Source organism: Heterocephalus glaber, unplaced genomic scaffold (genome assembly GCF_053883595.1).
Source record: "Heterocephalus glaber isolate CG9 unplaced genomic scaffold, H.glaber_assembly_v1.0 deba00001729, whole genome shotgun sequence".
NCBI classification, from domain to species: Eukaryota; Metazoa; Chordata; class Mammalia; order Rodentia; family Bathyergidae; genus Heterocephalus; species Heterocephalus glaber.
Genome location: NW_028258440.1, coordinates 11,675,439 through 11,689,207, shown reverse-complemented (window position 1 = coordinate 11,689,207; position 13,769 = coordinate 11,675,439). Strand labels below are relative to the sequence as shown.

At 41.5% G+C, this 13,769-nt stretch overlaps 1 protein-coding gene and 1 long non-coding RNA gene across 5 annotated transcripts in view; one reads left to right on the top strand and one right to left on the bottom strand.

The window, feature by feature from the left end:
• LOC147821588 (uncharacterized) overlaps positions 1-13,769 on the bottom strand; it is a 51,870-nt gene that overhangs the window by 37,785 nt on the left and 316 nt on the right. Inside the window, exon 1 of one of the 2 annotated variants that reach the window (XR_015446807.1) lies at positions 10,974-13,228. The exons of the other annotated variant lie outside the window; for it this stretch is intronic. This is a non-coding gene — a long non-coding RNA (uncharacterized LOC147821588). Of the gene's footprint in view, positions 1-10,973; positions 13,229-13,769 lie in introns of those variants that run through there. 2 annotated transcript variants of the gene reach the window in all.
• Positions 13,328-13,769, top strand: part of Stag2 (STAG2 cohesin complex component) — a 135,287-nt gene continuing 134,845 nt past the window's right edge. The window contains exon 1 of one of the 3 annotated variants that reach the window (XM_087199769.1): positions 13,328-13,644. The gene's annotated coding sequence lies outside the window, so the exon portion shown is untranslated. The remainder of the gene's footprint in view (positions 13,645-13,769) is intronic. The other 2 variants (XM_004860021.4, XM_087199772.1) reach the window with 2 other exon arrangements.

Genomic DNA, 13,769 nt, shown 5'->3' with positions numbered 1-13,769 from the left:
CCAGTTTTAAAGAAAAAAAAAAGGGTAAAGAAGATTTATACTTCTGTTCTTGGGGACTGAACCCAAGGCTTTACACATGCTAGGCAAGTGCTCTACAACTAAGCTACACTTGTAGCTGTTTTAAATTTTTTCTCTGTTATTGGGGATTGAATTCAGGGCCTCTGCACTATGCTACATCCCTTTGTTTTTTGAGACAGGATCATACTAAATTGACCAGTCTGGGCCTCAACTTGTGCTCCTCTTGTCTCAGCCTATCAGAGTGCTGGTATTAGGGGCTGAACCACCACACCTGGCTCTCTGTTTTTAAAGTTTTATTTTCAGACAGAGTATCACTAAATTACCCAGGCTTGCCTGGAACTTGTGATTCTCCTGTAGCCATCTGATTAGCTGTGATTATAGTTGTGAGCCACCTTGCCTGACTGAATTTATTTTATCTTTCTTTCTGAACCATTTGAGGGTAAGTTACAGACATAATCCCCCTTTATACTTAAAAACTTCAATGCATGTGTATGTTCAATATGTTGCCCAGGGTGGTGTAGAACTTGTGGACTCAAGTGATCCTTTGCCTCAGCCTCCTGAGTAGTAGCTGGGACTACAGGTGTGCCACCATGCCTGGCTCAGTGTGTTATTTCTTAAAAATAAAGACATTCTAGCTGGGTGTGGTGGCATATACCTGTAGTCCCAGCACTCTGGGAAGCTAAGGCAGGAGGATTACAAGTGCTAGTTCAGCCTGGGCAACTTAGTGACTTAGCAAGACCCTGTCTCAAAATAAAAATAAAAAAGGGATGGGGATGTAGCTCAGTGTGAAGATCCTGGCTTCACTCTCCAGTAGCGCAAAAGAAAGGAAAAGAAAAGAGACAAAAGAAAGAAAGACAGACATCCTCCTATATAATCACAATATAATAATTAAAATCAGGAATACAATCTACTAAATCTTATTCAAGGTTTGCTAATTGTCCCCATAGTGCCCTGTATAGCTTTAAAAAACATTTGCTCCAAAATATACTACAGTATTTTCTACGTTTTTGGGATAACATGTATTTTCTCAGAGGTTTCTATCTCCCACTTTGCAGATATCCACTCATCCTCTCTTCACACCTCTTAATCTTTTCACAAGCAGTTCTAACATTAATTTTTAGTGTCTAACATTAGAAGTGCTATCAGCATGTAACAGTAAACTTGCTACCAATGATAGACATCAGTGCTGACAGTGGTTCTAGTGTTAGAATTTTAGTTAATGTTGGTAGTTACTAGTAACAAATACTGCACTTTAAATTCAAGTAGTAGTCATCTGTTGTTATTTAGTGTCCCTCTTATTAATATGACCTTGGCTTTTTTTTTTTTTTTTTTTTTTTTTTGGTACCGGGGATCGAACACGGGACCTTGTGCTTTCCAGGCAGGTGCCGGAACCACTGAGCTAAATCCCCGGCCCATGACCTTGGCTTTTTAAGTTTGTATGTGTGCCAATAAAAGAGAGTCTCATTGAAGGTTCTGGGCAATGCTAATTTTAACCATGTCCCTTTCAGCAGCATGGGGAAACTGTCAAAAGTGTTTATCTTTTGGGTGGGGAGGGTCCATTATTCCGTGAACAATGCCTTTGCTACCAACATGATTGCTATTTCTGTAAACAACAAATACCCAGAGACAGTTCCACAACAGAAACAAACAAAATGAAAAATAATAATCATTACATGTGTATGGGTTTAAAATTATAAATATCTTCAGAATATACTAAACAATTCTGTATCACAATCGTACCTTTAAAGTAGCTAGTGATTCTGAGTTGATATGTCTGCATGTGACTTTATACTATTCTTTGTTTATTAAAGGTTGACACTCAAACAATAATGCAAATGTCTCCACAAACAAAACCCATGACATGTTTAACTACTTAATACACATAATGAGGACCAGAGGGAGCATTTGGTGGTAAAAGAACTGGCTGTTGATAGGAACCAATTATTTTGGCTAGTATTTCTCAAACAATTTAGACAGTTTTTTTTCCCCTTGAAATGTCGAGATAGTCATAAGTTCTGAATATGTTTTTATGGAGATGTGGCTATTTAATGAAGGCTGAAGGCTGTGGCTCTAGTGTATATGCAAAAAGAAAAAAGAAAGAAAAAAAGGCAAACTGAATGTGTTATCAAATAAAGACAAAACAAAGATGTTCTCTATAATTCTCTCCTTTTTGTAGTACTAGGGATGGAACTCAGCGGTTCATACATGCTAGATAAGCACTCTACCACTGTGCCATACCTTCAGCCACTGGAATTTTCATCTTTATTTCTTTTCAAAAGTACACAAGGGGCCAGGTGTTGTGGTGCCCGCCTATAATCCCAGCACTGGGGAGGCTGAGGCAGGAGGATTGATGGCAGCGAGTTCAAAGCCAGCCTGGATACATAGTGAGTTCCAGGCCAGCCTGAGCGCATAGTGAGACCCTGTCTCAAAAAACAAAAACAAAAATTACACAAGGGATATCTTTTTTATTATTATTGGATTTTTAGTTCAGGTTGATCTTGAACTCACTATCTAGTCCAGGCTAGCCTCAAACTCACAGCAATCCTCTTGCCTCAGCCTCCTGAGTGCTAGGATTACAGGTGTGTGCCATTATGTTCAGTTTGACAAGGGAGATTTTAAAAGATCTTTGGGCATCACACAAGATTATGGGTAATTAAATGTATAGCCCCAAAACATCATCCTTAACGTGCATTTTACAAAATCCAGGCCATTCTAAATGAGAGGATTAAAAAAAAGTTGACATTTCTTTGTAATTTAGCATGGCCTCAATATAAATTAGAGGGAGTGAAGAGATAGCTTCAAACTTGATTTATTTTATAACAAGAATGGAAAACAGGGCTGCACAACAAGGTCCAGAGTTTGATCCCCTGTAAAAACCCCCTCAAAGAATGGAAAATAAAGATCCTATCTGACAACGTACAACTCTTCCTTCTTTTTCCCCTTTCTGACTCTTATTGGTTTAACTATGGTGTTAGAGTAACCAGAATATTCTGAAAAATTTGTTACAATTTACATAAAAATAAGTGCTAATTGGTACTCCCTGGGGAGAATTCTAACTGACCAATCTATTTATAGCTCTGAAACTAAAACGAAGAAATGTTCGTTTGTTGCATAGTCTTATTTTAATTTTTTTTTCTGGTATGGAGGATCGAACTCAGGACCTTGCGCTTGCGAGGTAGGTGTGGCGCCACTGAGCTAAATCCCCAGCCCAAAGGCATGTAAGTTTAATGCATACAAGGTAACCAGTAAGTGCTCTCTTTTATCAATATGCATTACATCTAGACCTCAAAAATATAAGATGATCAAAACTTTTTGGCATCTCTGTTTTTTGTACTCAGTACAATTCAGACCTGCCACTTTTTTGTTTTTGAGACAAGGTCTTGCTTTGTAGTTCAGGCTGCCCTTGAATTCACTGTGATCCTCCTGCCTCAGCCTCCTGAGTGATGGGATTAAAGACGCACCACCACACCCACCAGTCCTGCCATTTAAAACTTGATCTATAAATAAGAATTTATTTTTTAAATGAGAGTTATATATTGGGTAATAAGTCTATTTGTGGCCACTAACATTGTTTCCTAAACTTGCAGGTCTAATGCTATCTTTTGACTCTTGTCAGTGGTGTTACTCTACACACAAAGGATTCTAAATTTCCCCTCCCAAGTCAAAACTAAGCCACATGTGGTGGCACATGCTTGTAACACCAGCACTTAGTTTGTTTTGAGACAGGATCTCACTATATACTCAGGCTGGCCTTGAATGCCCAGAGATCCTCCTGAGTGCTGGGATTGATTACATGTGTGTGCCACCACACACCAAGACATCCTTTGTCAATCTTCTGTAATAGCACCTATAACACTTGATTAGATTTATTTGTGACTATCTTCTTAAAAGGTTCCAAGCCTCCTGAGGTCAAAGACCATGAATTATTCATTTTTGTATCACCAGCTCCTGGCCTAGAGAATTAGGTGTCTGGTCAATAGGAGGCATTTAGTAAATATTGTTGAGTGAAGAGCAATTGTAGTCAGAATTATCTTAGTCACTGTCCAATACAATAGCTACTAGCCATATGTGCATATTTGCATGTAAGGTTTTTTTTTGTTGTTACTGTTTGAGACAGCACCTCTCTCTATACAGTCTGGGCCAGCCTTGAACCTACTATGTAGCCCAGGCTGGCCTTGAACTCATGATGTTCCTGCCTCAGCTTCCCTAGCACTGGGATTATAGGAATATGCCACACGAGTTTACATTTAAATTTTAATTAAAATTAATTTATGGGCTGGGTGTGGTGGCATGTCTGTAATCCCCAGCACTTGGAAGGCCGAGACAGGAGGAATGGCACGAGTTTGAGGCCTGCCTAAGCTACACAGTGAGTTCAAGGCCAGCCTGAACCACATTGTGAGACCCTGCCTCACAAAATAAATTCATTCCTCAGTTGGACTAGCTACATTTCAAATGTGCAACAGCTATGTGTGGTTGCTATACCAGATGACACAGTTTACAGACACTGCCCTCATGGCAAAAAGTTCTAATAGTGCTGATCTAGATAATTATTTCTCTCATTTCAATTTGATAAACATTTATTGATTTTCCTCCACATTCTAAAATTTGTTAGTCATAGTAGTTATAACCAAAAAAAATTTACTATTATGTTTATTATTTGCAAGGCATTCAAACCCTGGTAGGGAGAAAACTTCCAAAGTGAGATGAAGCTGGGTGTGGTGACACATGCCTGTAATCCTAGTATTCTTAGAGGCTGAGGCAGGAAAATTGCAAGTTTGAGCTCAGCCTGGGCAATTTAGGGACTTTGCAAGACCCTGTGTCAAAATTTCAAAAGGGGGTTCTGGGTGATATAGCTCAGTATGCAGGCCTTGTGTTCAATCGCCAGTACTGAGAGAGAGAAGAGAGAGCCAGGTGTGGGACACAGGCCTGTAATTCTAGCACTCAGGAGGCTGGGAAAGGAGTATCTCGGATCTGAGGCTAGCATGAACTACATAAGGACACCTTGTCTCAAAAAAAAAAAAAAAAAACCAAACTGAAACAAAAAATCCAAAATAAAAAGCAAAACAAAATGAAACAAAAAAATATAAACAAAAGACATGAGAGTATTTCCACACAAAGACAGCAGAAAGGATTTATGGAGATATTTAAACTGAGCAATTAAGGATGGAGAGAATTTGAATGCATGGGGGAAATCTTGGGGAAGCAGAGAAAATAGCAAAAGTACAGAGGTGGGAAAATACATAAACACCGAGTTAGTATGCTTAGAATGTATGACATAGGGATGGGGGAAAGTTCAGCAATAGAGCACTTGCCCAGCATGTGTGAAGCCCTGGCTTTAACTTCCCAGCACTAGGGGCTGGGGGTGGACTGTGTATGCCATCTGATTACCACTGTGCTACATCCCTAGGCCCTGAACAAACACTTTTTGAGCACCTATTCTATTTCAGGGGATATAATGATGAACTATACAGATATTAACCCATCAGCGTTCACAGTTACAAGTGACGAGATTTGGATAAGTGTCAAAGGCACTGAAATCTACCCTAAAGAGTTTATACTTGGTTCTTTAGGTCTTCACCATCAAAGTGTGGACTTTAGACCGGGAGCATAGGTGTGTCCTGGAAGTCTGTTACTAATTCAGGATCTCAAATGCCACTCTAGTCCCAGACTTACTAAATCAGATTCTGCATTTTAGCAAAATTCCCAGATGATTCTTATGGCCATAATTGTTAGAGCTGTACTATTGTGGGCCAACTGAGACAATAAAAAAGTATGACTGTAAACAATTGAGTTAGAGTGAGAGAGTTAATAAGGGAACAAGTAAGCATAAAAGTACAGTAGTAATCTAATCAGTATTGGATTGGATGAGAAAAAGTGGACATGGGACTTTTATTGTAGCTCAAATGAAGTGGAAGGGCTTGAATTTAGTATGTAGATATACCTTCAGTCCCATTAACTCATACTGGAAATATTTTACAAAGTAAAAAAAAAAACACAACAAATTCAGTAATGTGTTACTTAAGGTGTCTTAAAAGGTGCCAGTCTTTTGTTTTAGACAAATCATATTGGTATGTCTATTTCCTATTGACGCCACAGGTCCAAGGTCTACTCCAGAGTACAACAGTATCAAGCTTTACTCATATAGGTTCATACAAGAGTGATGATAGGAATCTTGAAAATTAAGTCATTATATCCAAGTTCATAAAAAGTTGATTTTTTGGGGGGCGGCGGGGGGATGATCTGGGATCGAACTCAGGACCTTGAGCTTGTGAGGCAGGCGCGGTGCCACTGAGCTAAATCCCCAGCTAAAAAGTTGATTTTTAAACTAGAAATTCTTTATTGTTTTTGAGATAGGTTCTATGTTGCCCAGGCTGGCCTAAAACTCTTGATCCTCCTGCCTCAGTCTCCTGGGTAGCTGGGATTATTAGTGTGCCCTATACCTGGGTTAATTTTTTTTGTATCCAGAGCCTTTACACTGAGCTATGTCTCCAGCCTTTTAAAAGCTTTTAAATTTTGAGAATAAATCACCAAATTGCCCAGCTGGGCTCGAACTTGGTGATACTCCTGCCTCAGCCTCCCAGAGTGCTGGGATTATACAGGTGTGTGCCACCATGCCAGGATTGCGATTTTTTGTTCTTTTGTGACAGGGTCTTGATATGTAGCTCATTACTGAACCTTGAACTCTCTAGGTAGCCTAGGTTGGCCTTGCTCCTGAGTGCTGGGAGTACAGGTGTGTGTCACCATGCTGAGATTGAGAGTTTTTCTTTTACTACCAATATTATTATTATTATTTTTTGAGACAGGGTCTGGCTCTGACCCTAGGCTGGTCTGAAACTCCTGGGCTCTAAGCCATCCTCCTGGATCAGACTCCTGAGTAACTGGGCACACTACTATGACCTGCTGAATTTTATTTTATTACAACTTTGTATCCTGAAATAGTTCAGGACTCACAGGCAGGTGGAAATACAGCACAGAGAATTTCTATGTGCCCTTTAGGCAGCTCTGCCCAGTTAACTATAACCATAGCATATCATCACACCCAGGAAAGCAACACTGATACAATACTATCAACTCATGTACAGATCTTATTTGAATTTCACCATTTTTTTAATGAGCTAAAGCATGTGTCTAAGTCGTTTTCTTCATTGCTGAGACACAATACCTGACAGTCACAACTTAAGAGGAGGAGAGGTGTATTTTGGCTCACAGGCTATAGATGTTTGTCTATAGCTGGCTGGCTCCAGGGCAGAATTACATGGTGGAAGGGCCTGGGCACAGAAAGCTGCTCACCTCATGGCACCCAGGAAGCAGAGAGCCAGAAGGCAGGATCTGGGGAGGGAGATGCACCCTTCCAGGCCAGGCTCCCAATGCCCACCTCTTCTGATCAGACCCCACCTGTTAACAGCAAGCCACCTATAAGCCCCAGAATCCAGTCACCTTCCAAAAGCCCTGCCTCCGGGGCCTGAGGCTCCTGGGGGATCTAGATATAAACCATAACAGTGTGTGTATATATCGTTCTATGAAATTTTATTACATGTGTAGATTTTTAATCACCAGTCAGAGCACACAACTGTTCAATTACCACAAAGAAATTTCCCCATGTCACCCCAACAGTCATTTCTTTTCCCCAATCCTAATTTTTGTCATCTACGGATCTATGCTAACTACAATTTGTCAGCTTGAGAATATGACATTATAACAGAACATAGCGTGTAACTCTTTTGAGATCAGATTTTTTTTTTTAGACTAGGGAGGTACCTTAGCGGCAGAGCACATTCTTAGCATGGAGACGGCCCTAGGTTCAGTCTCCAGCACCAAGAAACAAACAAACAAACAAAAAAAGAGATTCACTTTTTTTTTTTTTTTTGAGGAAGTGAAGATCAAACTCAGGACCTTGTGCTTGCCAGGCAGGCGCGGTGCCACTGAGTTACATCCCCAGTCCACAAGATTCACTTTAAAAATTTTTTTTACCAAGCATCATGTCCTTGACAGGCACTCAAGTTTTTCTATCAATAGTTCCTTTTTATTACTGAGTAGTATTCTATTTTACGAGTATACCACACTTCCTTAACCATTCACTAGCTGATGAACATCTGTGATATTTCTTTTCAGCTATCACAAATAAAGCTTCTACAAGCATTTGTAGTTTTGTTTTGTTTTTTGATATAGTACCTTGCTAGTTCAGTTTAGGCTGGACTTGAACTTGCAATGTAGCCCAGGCTGGCCTTGAACTATGATCACAATCTTTCTGCTTCAGCCTACCTTTTTTTCTTGATAAGTTTTCATTTTTCTAGGACAAAGGTTCAAGATTAAGCTTTCTGGGTCATATGATAAGTATATATTTGACTTTGTAAGACAGTGCTAAGCTGGGTGTAGTGGCTCTCATTAGTAATTCCAGCTGCTCGGGAGACTGAGGCAGGAAAATCACAAGTTCGAGAGGGCAGCCTGAGAAACTTAGCAAGATCTTGTCTCAAAATAAAAATTTTGTGTTAAGAGTACCTCTGGCTTCAGTCTCCAATACCTCAAGCAAAAGAGAAAATAAAACCCAAAAGCCAAATAGTTTTCTAGAGTCAATGTATAAAGTGCAAGGTAAAATTACAAGCTGTGAAACTCTGAAGTGCCTCTTTCCTGAAAGGTAATTGTAGTTAAGTTTCCTACATACTCTTTTTTTTGGAGACAAGGTCTCACTGTGTAGTTCAGGCTGGGGTTGAACTCACCATGTAGCCCAGGCTAGTCTGTTCCTCCTGCCTCAGCCTCCCAAGTGCTGGCATTACAGGAAGATGCCACCATACCGGATTGTATATCTTTTTTGTGCGTGTGTGGTACCGGGGATCAAACTCAGAACCTTGCGCTTGTGAGGCAAGCACGGTGCCACTGAGCTAAATCTCCGGCCCTATATATCTAATTGATAGACTCCTAGGAATGGAGTTCTTAAGACAATTTAATTAATTAAATTTATTTATTTATTCATTCATTCTTTCTGGTACTGGAAATTGAACTCAGGACCTTGCGCATGCCACACAGGTGTGGCACCACTGAGCTACATCCCTGGCCCTGGACAATTTTATAACTTACTCTTTTAAGATACTTTCATAATTTTCTTCAGTCCTTTCTTTTTCTCTTTTTTTGAGGCAAGGTTTTTCTACTAGCCTAGGTTGACTTTAAACACAGCATCTTCCCCAGTGCTAGGATTACAGGTATTTGCCACCCTGCCTCTCTTTCAACAATTTACAATCCCTCCAAAAGTAGATGAGAGTCCTTAGCTCATCAAGACTGAGAATTGTCAAAAATGCAAATCTCTTCCAACATGGTAGGAAAAGTGGCGTTTAATTTGTATTTCTTAGTGGCAAGTGAAGTTGAGCACTCCATATATATACTTTTATCACGGTTCTCTCTTTTTTTTTTTTGGTACCTGGGATCAAACTCGGGTCCTTCCGTTTGTGAGGCAGGCGGAGGAACCACTGAGCTAAATCCCCCACCCTCCATATATATACTTTTAAATTTAAATTTTTCACAGGACTGGAGATTGAACTTGGGGCCTTTGGACACAGCTATATCACCCCTCCCTCCCTTGTTTTTTGAGACAGGGATTGGCTAAATCACCTAGGTTGGGCTTGAACTTGCTATCCTCCTGCCTCTCAGAGTGCTGGGGTTATAAGTGCATGCCACTATGCTCCACTCATTTTGTATATTAGCCATCTGTATTTCTTCTTCAATAAATTGACTGTGGTCCATTTTTCTACTGGAATTTAAAATTTTATCTTGTTAGTTCATAGATTATAGAAATTATCCTTTTTCATTCATGCTCTAAAGATTTTCTGTGTATAGTTTATCTTTTGACTTTATGATATTGTAGTATATAATTAAAAAAAAAACTTTTGTGGACTCAAATTTATCAATGTTTTGGCTTCTTGTTTGGAATGGTGTTAGAAAATACAAAATTATATGCATGCTGTCCACAGTAGGAAGCTACTGTATCTGAAAAACATAACTTATAATCAGAAGTTTGCTCCATTGCACTGAGTCAGAACAAAGAGAATTGTGGGATGTTTTACTCAAACTAGCTAAACCTGGAGGATTATTTGTTATACCATGAGTTGCAAATTTCTAGAGCTCAGAATATGTGTCAAGTAGCACCTTGCCCTTTGCAGTTTCAAATGTTCCTAACGTTTTAACCATTCCACTTTTCCAGTATTTATCAGGCATCTAAAGCATCTGCCAATGCAATATTATCTCATGAAAGCCATGTTATAAATACTTAGGGTTGTTTTGCTTTTTTTGGTACTGAGGATTGAACTCGGATCCTTGTGCTTGTGCAGCAGGCGGCAAAACCACTGAGCTAAATCCCCGGCCCACTTAGGGTTGTTTTGTATTAGTGAAATATTGCATTTAATGGCATTTTTCTTTTACTTTGCCCTCAGATTTGAAGGGTGAACTCTTTCGGTCCTATGAAATAAACTCCACTTTTTAGGACAGGAGTGAAGCAGGCACATAACATTGTGAGCTAAACATACTGAAGGTTACACACACGACACACGGACACATGCACCCATGCAGCAGTACCTAAGTGCAATAAATACCAACCAAATTGTTTTGGCTGGAAAGGGTAGCAAGTCAGGAGGCAGTGGACACCAAGCAGTTCTAGCTTGTGTGTCTAGGGCCAAACAAATGATGAATACTGGGACAAAATTTTCATGCCAAAATGCTTCAGTGCCAAACTAGAGAAGTTTCAAAGCAGACAAATACCAAGGCATGACTGTGCAAGTGCGTGTGCACGGACGGGGACGGGGACACACACACACACACACACACACACACATATTTCTATTAGTACTGGGGACTGAATCCAGGGGCTTCAGCGTGCTAGGTGAGGGCTCTATCACTGAGCTACAGCGCTAGTCTTTTTCAAATTTTAAGAGGTCTCCTTAAATTGACCAGGTTGGCTTCAAACTTACTATTCTCCTGCTTCAGCCTGGAGAGCAGCTGGGATTACAGTGTACACCACCATATCGGGCTTTAGTGAATTGTTATGAATGTGCTCTAGCAAAAAGAAAAGAGGGGCTACTGTCAAATACTCTTAAATGTCATTACAAATTTGCTACATAATTAATTTCAGGTGTTGTATCAGTTACACTTAACTTTCAGTGGTATGTTTCACAACATGAAACCAAGTTTACTAAACAGGAACTTTTCAATTTTGTTCAAAGCATAAAATTATTTTAAAGTTTCAGTTGCTACAGAATTAACTAACACCATAAATTTGTAAAACTAATGAAAAACTGTACCATGTACTATAAATGCGATGTCTGCAGCAGAAAAGCAGTAGTTTTCATCTAATACTAAACCGGGAAAACATAAAACAAAATCATTTAATATCAGTTGATAGTAAATTGCCGTAACTGAAGTAAATTAATGTGAAACGATTTGGTACACATTCCAATTTTTCTATTACTTCGATTGGAATCTTGCATTAACTCATATATAACTGTAAAATTTCCACTACTCCCCATTTAGTGTTCTAGCTGCATCATTCTGTAACTTGACTCTATTAAAAACTGTATAAACCTCCACCAAAGATAGTCTATAAAAGAAATAGAAATTTATTTTGAATAGTATTCCACTCCCCGAAGCTTTAGCGGTAAGTAAAAACGTCTGACTTTATTTCTTGTTATTGATATTTAGATGTTTCTGTTTAACCTTTATTGTTCAGTTGATTAAATACACCATAATTCTCTTTTTAAAGTTGCAGGAAAAAAAAAACAGCACAGAGAATGAGAGGGAAACTAAAAAAGACGTGAAATAAATATAATTTAAGGACTAAAATAATCTCTATATTACATTAGGAATGCTTTAGAATCGTTATCAGGTGAAATCTCCACAATTTACCCGGAGCTTGTACTATTTTTCCTTTGTCTTATTAAATACGTTTTATTCATTTTCTTCTAAGTGAAACGATATTAAGGAAATATTTCAACCAAGATATAAAATAAGAAACAGAAACAAAGAGTTTTAAACCAAATCCTATGCGTCTAGGAACTTCTCTAACAGTAATGGAGATATTTAATAGGTCACTGCTTCCTGTCCTAGGAAAAGTGGCGCTTGGAAGGGACAGGCCCTCCCCAAGTTTTTCTCCCCAGCTTAGAGTTCTTAGCAGTCAAAGGTCCAGCACGCTGGACTCGAAATAAACAACAAAAAGCAAAGGTGACAGACTTCAGTTAATGGGGGTAGAAGGAGCGGAAGGGGTCCTTTGGAACTTCAAACACCGTGGGGGAGGACCGGGTGGCTGGTTACAAGGAAGCAGCAGCATTCCTGGCACTGTCTCAACGCCCCCACGCCCCCCCCCCCCCGCGTTTCCAGGAAGCGAGCGCGCGCGCGGGGAAGGCCAGGAAGCCGGGCCGGGTCCCAGCAGTCTTCTGCCCTTTGCCATTTCCCTCCACTTTGCTCTGCTCTCCTCTTCCGCCTCCAGATCGGGGGTTCAGTTGGTGGAGCACCCAGCCTAGCCTAGCAGCCCAGTTCCCTAAATCAGCTAGACCGTGAGATAGGGACGTTTTTTTGGTACAGGAATAGTGTGGGTTGCAAAGAAAAAACCTTTCTTTTCCACTGCTAGGACTTCCTGGTAAAGAATCAGGTCCCCGTTCCTCTAAACTCGAAGCAAAAAGCAAACAAAACAGAAAGCAACCAGAAATCCCAAGCCCCATTACATCGCTTAGGGGCCAGAGTTCTGTAAGTTGGGTTCTTTGGCCGGGAAGGGTCCTACCGGAGCGAAGCGAGGGTCCGAGCACTTGGGTCGCAGGCCCATCGCTGGGGCGTGTCAGAGGAGGGGACTTAGAAGGGTTATGCCCCACTGGGCAGCACCGCGTGGGTGCGCGAGGGGCGGAGGAGCCGGGGGAGAGTCACCGAGCGAGCCCAGCCTCTCAATTCCCATGGCCGGGGCTCCACCGGACATTCCTACTGCCCTCCCTTCGACACCTTCCCCCGCACCCCTAATAAAAACAGGAACTGTGGTCCCAAGGAATCCGCGGCCGAAGCGCGTCCAAACGAAGTAGTAAGTCGAGCGCGGGCACGGCACCTTGTTTACCCCACTCGGCGGCGCGCCCCTGCGGGCGCCTCGCTAGCAAAAGGCGTCGGAGACGCTGAACCCGGGAGTCAGCCGGCCAGGATTGGTTGGTGGCGGGGAGGAGGACGCTGGGTGGGAGGGCTGGGGGCCAGGCGCTGCAGTACAAGCTCGCTGCCGCTAGATGACACCCCCCCCCAACGGGAGCCGGGCGCGGATTCGTGGCCGACAGATGGCGCCTGCGCGTTCCATTCGCCTCCAAGTCGCTGAAGAGCGAACACCCCAAACAATCCCGAAGCGCCACCAAAAAAAAAAAAAAAAAAAAAAAAAAGAAAGAAAAAAAAAAGAAAAAAAAAACCCCGCCGGATCCGACCGCCACTTTCAAAACCCCCCACCGCTCTAGAACCGCGGGAGCTTCCGTCCCTGAGTAGAATTCGAGGGTGTAAAGAAGAGGAAGGGGAAAAAAATCTTGTACCAGCCCAGGGGTGAAGAAGCCCCCGGCCTGAGAAAGAAGGAAGGAGTGGGGGAGGCGAACAGTCTCGTTGCTGCCTCCGTGTACGCTGAGGGGGGAGGTAAGTTATAAAATGGCGGAGGCGAAGCTTCTAGAAGTTTGGAGGGGCACCCGGAGGGCGCGGGGCCCAGCGCGAGGTGTCTGTGGTAGCAATAGGGCGAGAGAAGAGTTGGGAGGGAAGAGAGG